The sequence below is a fragment of the Stenella coeruleoalba genome (genome assembly GCF_951394435.1).
Source record: "Stenella coeruleoalba genome assembly, chromosome: 15".
Lineage (NCBI taxonomy): Eukaryota > Metazoa > Chordata > Mammalia > Artiodactyla > Delphinidae > Stenella > Stenella coeruleoalba.
The window spans coordinates 5,631,846-5,639,590 of NC_137161.1; positions in this window are offsets into that span (position 1 = coordinate 5,631,846).

Genomic DNA, 7,745 nt, shown 5'->3' on the forward strand with positions numbered 1-7,745 from the left:
GTCAGCCCAGAGGTTGATCTTGGTCCCAACGCTTTGGGCCTTTGGGCCGATGCTCCTCTCTCTAAAGTTCCAAGCCCTTCATTACAAGGGGACAGAGCAGGACACGGGCGGGACATTGGTCAGCCCCCGGGTGGGTGGGCTCACTGCATGCACCTTGCACTCGGGCCCAGCCAGGAAGGGGACAGGGGGAACATCGGTGTCTCAAGAAGAGGACAGCCAGGTTTGAATCATTGACTCATTCATCCTCTGTCCCCTTAGGTCCCTGCATCACCAGCAGAAGGGAAGGGGGGTTGGGAAGCCAAATGGAAAGACACAGGAGTGACGATTTAGGCCAGGCTGCTCGGGGTGAGGGTCTGTCCGCTGCTGCCCAGCACACATGCTGCCTCTCCTCCCCTGAGGACACTTTCCCAGGCTCACAGCTCTGAATGTGGCAAGTGGATAAAGCCCCGTCCCCCTGCCCACTGCCTACCCTCGCCTGACACAGCTCACTCAGGAGATGGTTTACAGGCTTTGTCACTGTCTCCACGAGGGGAGCCTGGACTCAGGACCCTACTCTGAGACTGTGCCTGGATGTGGGCATTTGCTACGGGTTGGATTGTGTCCCCCAAGAATATATTCAAGTCTCTGGTACCCGTGAATGTGACCTTATTTGTACTACCATCCATTTAAGATGAGGTCATATTGGAGCAGTATGGGGCCTAATCCAACGACGTTTGTCCTTATCAGAAGGCCACGTGAAGACACAGACATGCAAGGAGGAGGCCTTGTGACAACAGAGACAGAGGTTGGAGGGATGCGCCTTCAAGCCGAGGAGCGCCGTGATTGCTGGCGACCCCGGAAGCCACAGCACCGAAAGGCATACAGGGGACAGTCTTCCCTCTTAGCGCCTTCTCGGGGAGCTCGGCCCTGCCGACACCTTGACTTCGGCCTTCTGGCCTCCAGAGCTGTGAGCGAGTAAATGTCTGTTGTCTTAAGTCTTCCAGTTCATGGTCAGATGCTGCAGCAGCCCCAGAAGACTAGCACGGCCGGAGGGGAGAGGAAGCCACAGCCCTGAGCGGGTGGAATCACGGCTGTCAAACTCATGGTTTGGAACGGGCTTCAGAGCCACGTGACGGTCCTGGGACTCCCCGGGGACTGGGAAGCACCCCTGTACCTTTCTGGGCTTCAGCTGCTCAGCTGGGAAAAGTGGGGGTTCAACTAAGGATCCTTTCACTTAAAACATCCCCAGTTTATGTCCGGTCCCATCCTTCCCTCCCAACCCCCGCTGGGAATGGAACCCGCGCCCACCTTCCCTGCCCCCCCTCCTGGCTGTCTCCTGAGTCTGGACCTTTCACTCAGCGAGTAGCCAGGCTGAGACCCCACCGTCCATCCCCACCTGCATCTCAGAGGCGGCATCTGGCCGCAGCCCCAGGAACGACGCAGGTTCTCAGTTCCCAGCCCGTCTTGGAAGGCAGCTGACCTGGTGTTTGGATCTGCTGTCGCTGACTGGATGCTCTCAGGGCCTGGGACTCGGACTCCATCCAGGCCCCTCCTCCAGCACCCCTCAAAAGCTCGTGTCCCTGCCCAACCCTGCTTTATACATCTGTTTGTCTCTGTGCGGACCGCCTCCCCACGAGAGGCCAGCTCCAGGAGGACGGGCTGCTGGCTGCTCTGTGCACTGACGTGTACCCAGGGCCTCGCAAATGGAAAGCACTCAGTAAAGATGTGCTGAGTGAAGGAACAAATGCGTGAATGAACGCATTCCAGAAGACTGAGACTGGGAACGTGGAGGGATCCCCAAAGCCTGTTTATCTTAACCGAGATGCACGCGACGCAGTGTTCCTGTGGAGTCAAGCCTGGGCAGCCCCCTCTGCATCGCAGACCTGGGCTGCAGCTGGGGCCGTGCAGGCCACCTGCACCCACCTCCACCCAAACCGGCGGAGGCCCGAGGAGCCTTGAAATAAAACAACCGACACAGCGAACCAAAAGAGGAAGCGCGAGAGACTTTTGCGCGCCAGCCGGGCATGGATTGGGCTCTGCTGTTTCCGCTTCCGAGAGTAACCTGACCCCTGGGCTCCTCTCTGATCATCATCGTCAGGTAGTGAAGTCCCTCCCCGTTCTTTTCAGGCAGAGGGCAGGCCACACTTGTGTCCTGCACGCATCACGTGCTTGCTAGCCAACACCTCTCTGGGCCTCAGTTTTCTCATCTGTAAAACGGGCATAACGACAGTGACTTCCTCCTAGGGCTTCGGTGAGGCTGAAGTGAGGTCATACACAGGGTGCTGAGCTCATCCTCATACCGAATGGGAGCTTGGTCAATGCGAACTCCTGCAGTTTGGGTTTTTTCACCAGGCATGCATCAGTTTCCAGGGACCCTGGCAGCCCTCCCACGTGTGCTGCTTTGGTGTCTCCCCAGTGCCCTGGGGCAGAGTCCCAGATCCCTTTGTTCAAGATGCCTTCCCTGCTCTCCAAACCAGAGCCAAAGGGCCCAGCCTCCTCAAGTCATGTCCCCTCCCAGGGGCCCACAGCTCTGTGTAGGCCACGGAGCCCTGGGCAGTCTGCTGAGACTGAAGGACCCTCCTCAGACGGATGGCCTTAGACACTTAATAAAATGCCTAGGAAAACAATCATACTAAAATACAGCTATTACAACAGTGAAAAGCAAGCATGTGCTCCCTTACTAGTGCATTGAGCAATAAGATCCAGCTAGTGAGTCTGTAGTTGTGAAGGCCTGATGAGCAAGACGGCTGTGTCAGGATATCAGAGACACGGTGCGCTACAGCCTCGTGGCTGGGTCACAGCTGCTGCTGGTGGTGGGGCCCCGGCCAAGTTTGTGGCTCCTTTGTGCCTCAGTCTGACGCTGGTTGCTGAACATGAACACTTCCCCCTTCCATTTCATGGACCCCGACGTCTACATATGGGATCTCTGGGTCCCAGGGGACCCCTTTGCATTAGCTCCCGTTGTTGCTGTCACGGAGTGCCCACACTTTATGGCTTAAAGCAGCAGACATCTCTTCTCTTACAGTTCTGGAGGTCAGAGCCCAGAATGGGTCTCACGGGGCTTAAGTCAAGGTGTAGGCAGGGGTGGTCCTTCTGGCGGCTCCAGGAGGGAATCCGTTTGCTTGCCTTTTCTGGCTTCTAGAAGCCGCCTGCACCCCTAGCTCGTGGCCTCCTCCTCCACATTCAGAGTCGTGTCTCTCCCACAGCATCTCTCTGACGCTCTCTCCCTTCTACCCACCTCTTCCACTTTAAAGACCCTTTCAACTCCACTGGGCCACTGGATAATCCAGCATAATTTCCCCATCTCGAGGCCCAGGGCCTTGGTCACAACTGCAAAGCCCCTCTTACCGTGTGGGGTGGCGTGGGAAGCAGGGGACGCCTTGGGGACTGAGGATGGTGTGTCAGTGCACACCTTGGACACCACCTCTGTCGGCCTTAGAAGAGCGGCCGCTGCTGGTGTGAAAGTGTGGACTAAACGCAGTCAGCCCCACCCCACCCGGAAGGCTGCAAGTGTCTTAGCTTTGGGTGCTGGGAAGCCTGTCCTGCCAGCAGAAGCCCCTTCCCCAGGATAGTGTGTGGCTAATCCCCAGGCTGAGAGTGGTCCTCGAGAACCAACACTGGGGACGAGGGCCAGCCTGTCCCTGCAGGGGGGGGGAGGGCGCCTCCCTGCTGGCAGGGGTCTTTCCCAGTGAGCGCTGGTGGGAGACCCTGCCCCGGCAGACGCAGCCTGGCAGCTCTGGGAGCCCAGGAGCGTGTGTGAAGGTTCCTGTAGGTGCAACATGAACATGGGCTCTATTCCAAGGGGGACACCTTGTCACACAGCTGAAATTCACATGGCTCCCTGGGAACACTTAGCTCAGGGTGCCGGGCCAAAGCGCCACCAAAATTCATTTCCTCACAGTTCCGGAGGCCAGAAGCCCAAGGTCAAGGCGTGGGCAGGCTGGCTTTTGCGAGGCCTCTCTCTCTGCAAGACGGCTTGCAGACGGCCGTCTTCTCCCTGTGTCATCACATGCTTTCCTCTGTGGCGTCTGCGTCCCGATCTCTTCTTTTAAGGACACCAGTCGTATTGGATTCGGGCCCTTTCTCCAAATCCAGTCACATTCTGAGGTACTGGGGAGTTAGGACTTCAAGATACAATGAGGGGGCACAGCTCAGCCCATGACAAATACCTCCTTTGCATCTGCAGGCGACTGAGTTGTTAACCAGAATCACGCTCGGGGCCTTCCGCACTGGTCAAGGGCCCTCCCTGCGGAGTCCCACCGATGCGGCCAAGGAACAGCCTCACGTCACATGAAGTCCGAGAGCTGAAGAGCCTTGGGGGCGCCCCTGGGCCCTGGAGCCAGGAGACACGCACTGATCTGAGAACAGCGGGTACCTCCCACTCTCAGAAAAGAATGGGTCTCCATTGCACTTCTGTTTTAAGGGCCAACCCAGGAGTCAGCAAGATCTGTGAGGGAGTGGAAACGATGGCAGGTATGGTGGCCGAGGAGGCGCCCAGGGTCAGGAGGAAGCGGGGTCCGACTCCACTGCAAGCAGCGAGTCCTGGCCGGAAGCCCGGGTCACAGGGAGCATCGGCCAGCCCCTCCCAGTCCCCAGGCAGCCTTGTGAAATCTGGTGAGTGACCAACGCCCATAAACTCACCTGGAGCAGTGCTGACACTGTACCCAGGGGCTCCCGGCCACATCTAAATTCAAGACTCAAAAGCAGAGGGAGAGACCTTCACTGCTGACCAGTGACGGGGAAGAGAAACTGAAGGTGCGGGGGTGACCCGGCACTGCCAGTGGCCATGATGACCCGAAGGGTGGTGCTGATTTGGATCCATGGGATGCTGGGGATTGACAGTTTCTTCTTAGTACTGTGTCCAGTTCCTCTCCCCATCACTGCCTCTGCCCCACGCCTGGGGGAAAAAACCAAAAGAATGCACACCCGTTGCTTTTTAGGGGCTGACTTATTATTTCAGCAAGTGTGTAACAGGTTTTTCTTATTTGCTTTGGAAATGGCCCTCACCTTAAAGAATATTTCCCAACATACATCAATGCAAAATTTACAATAGACTTACATACAAAAGGCTACAACATTACTCACTCTGCTTCCATTTGCCTTTTGGTGACATAACACCTGTTGTGATGAAAAACTCTCAAAACCGCAGCCGCATGGTTTTGCCACCTTCTCCCACCTTCTGCTGAACAAGATCTGTGAAATCCGGGTAACCTCACTTAGCAGGACATCCTGCAGAGCTATGAAACGGTGGCAGTCTCTGGCTATCAACCCAGCACCTCTCAAGGAAATAGGACACTTGTGTTGAAACTGCCTTTCCCAAACACTGCAGCCGCGAGAGATTTCCCACCGGGCACTGTGGACGCAATGACTGGGGCTATACAGCTTGTTCAAGGGCCTACAAAAGTGTCTGGGGGTGGGAGGAGAGAGGGGTTGAGGGGGGGGGGAAGAGAGAGAGAGGAAATTGGCTTCAAAATATAAAAACAACCCCAAATTAACATTTCATTGTGTCTACAAATGTAATACTATCAACGGTTTAGTGTTCCAAAAATTTGTCAGAAAACATGTATGAGAAATTTCCTGGTATTCAAGGTGATCATTAAGAAATCATTGCCAAGTGTGAATTAAAGACTGCCAAATAATTTCAGAAGTAACACATGAAACAAAAATTTTCAGAAAATTTGCAGCAAGAATGTGTATTTAAGGAGGGATGTGGGTGTATTTTAACATATGATGTGATGAGTGGGGAAACCTACAAAAAGTCAGAGGGCCTGGAGCCCCAACGTCCCAGGGAAATACACTGCGAGCAGTAGATCTGCATTTCTAGGAGCTACAGGTACAGAAGTATGATCAGGTGAAATTAATTTTATCATCCAGAATATTATTTCAACGTATAATTGATAGAAGTTAATGAGATATTTACATTCTTCTTTTTGTTTGAAATCTTCTGTGTACGTTGTACATCTCAATTCTGACTAGTCACGCAGAGGCCTAGAGCACCCAAAGTTACTAAAACTCATTGTAAAATGGCCTGTTTGCCTCCAATGCCCATCTGGGAAGGAGATTTTCCGAATCTTTCCTTCCCAAACCAGGGCAGGGATGCTAAAGGGTGAGCAGGTGCTCAGAACCCCCTGCACCCCACACAACAAGGCTTCAATGTCCCAGGAGGAAACCAATGGGGGCATTAAATTTTAAGTAGAAAAGTCAGGAATCTGACCACTAAAAAATTGTCCCCTTCAGCATTTCCTAAGGAAGCCATCCATCTTCTAAAGATAAAAGTGTATTATTTTAAAGAATAGTCTTCTAGCAGGATAAATAATCTTTGACTCCACTTTCCAACTATTTGACAAGCTTACTGACAGCAGCAAACGGAGAGTAAACATGCCACTTCTTTTAATCAGCTGAAGCCGGTGAAACTGAATACAGAACCTTGTCCCCAATACTGCCACTGGCGTCACTGGCGCCATCTGCCGGCCACACTGAAACAGCCTCCCCCTGCGACAATCCTTAGGGACGTTTTCGTTCCAGCAGACTCCGTGGGATAGGAAACTTCCCACCGATGCCATCCCCCCATGAAGTTACAATAGCAGCAGCTGACATTGGAGCATTTATTACGTGCCAGCCACAGAAGCCCGTGGCATGCACTAGCTCTTTACTCACACCCACCTTCTGCGGTAGCTACTTTTAACGTCTCCTATTTTACAGATGAGGTCACTGAGGCTCAGAGAAGTTTAATCACATGCTCAAGGTCGCCGAGTTGGTAAGTGACAGAGCGCAGATGTGAAGACAGGCAATCCAACTCTGAGTGCATGTTCTTAACTATAACCTTGTACAGCCATTTCAAATGTCACATTAGAATTGATGTAACTACCCCTCCCATTTTGGGGAGAAGGCAAGGACATACTTACGACTGGTACTCATGCAATACTACTTGAGGTTATTATTGAACCTCAAGAACTCACCCTAAACCATATAAAAATTAACAGGGACAGAGAAAAATGCCCATCTCCGATATTAAAATATATCATACATACATACATAGATTCATATATACACATGTAATGGTAGCACAGTACTTGCCATTACCGTATGCAACGTACTGGAATGGGTTCTGTCAACTTTTGTGGCTCCATTTAAAAAAATGCTACAACTACAGTCATTGTACCACCTATGAATGAGTCATGATTTAATTTGGAAAATGCTGGCTTAGATGTTCCTATATGCATTCCAGGTTCATTTCTTACAGAGCCCGTCCTTAAAAGGAAACTCAAGTTTTGAATTAAAAAAAGTATCCCTCCACTCTACCAAGTAGCCTAGAACACATGGAATAATGTCACCTTTACAGAATTTTCCAGCGAGGTATGTTTGTACCTTGAAGACGACTTTCAGGTGTACGTTTTAACTTCCATTGTATTATTTCCTGTCTCATTTTCATTGCTTTATTTTCACTGTATTATTTTTTATGGTTACTTTCTACAATACCTTGGGCAAGAGATATTAGTTTTCCATATCCTGAAATTTTTTCTCTAAATTTATGGCGGCAACAAATTTATTTTTGAAAGGTAACTATGTTTTCAAGAAGTGGATCGATTTAAAGAAAAATCAGTAAATACCAGTGGAAGCGGTGGCTCAGCCTGCCTGGGAAGCTGCACTGACAGCCGCTGTCCAGCGCAGGGCCCCGCCTCTGAGGAGCTCCTCCCCTGCTGGAACTGCCACTTCTCTGGAAAGACTGCAATCCCTCACTGCAGGGAGTCGGGCACACACATAGT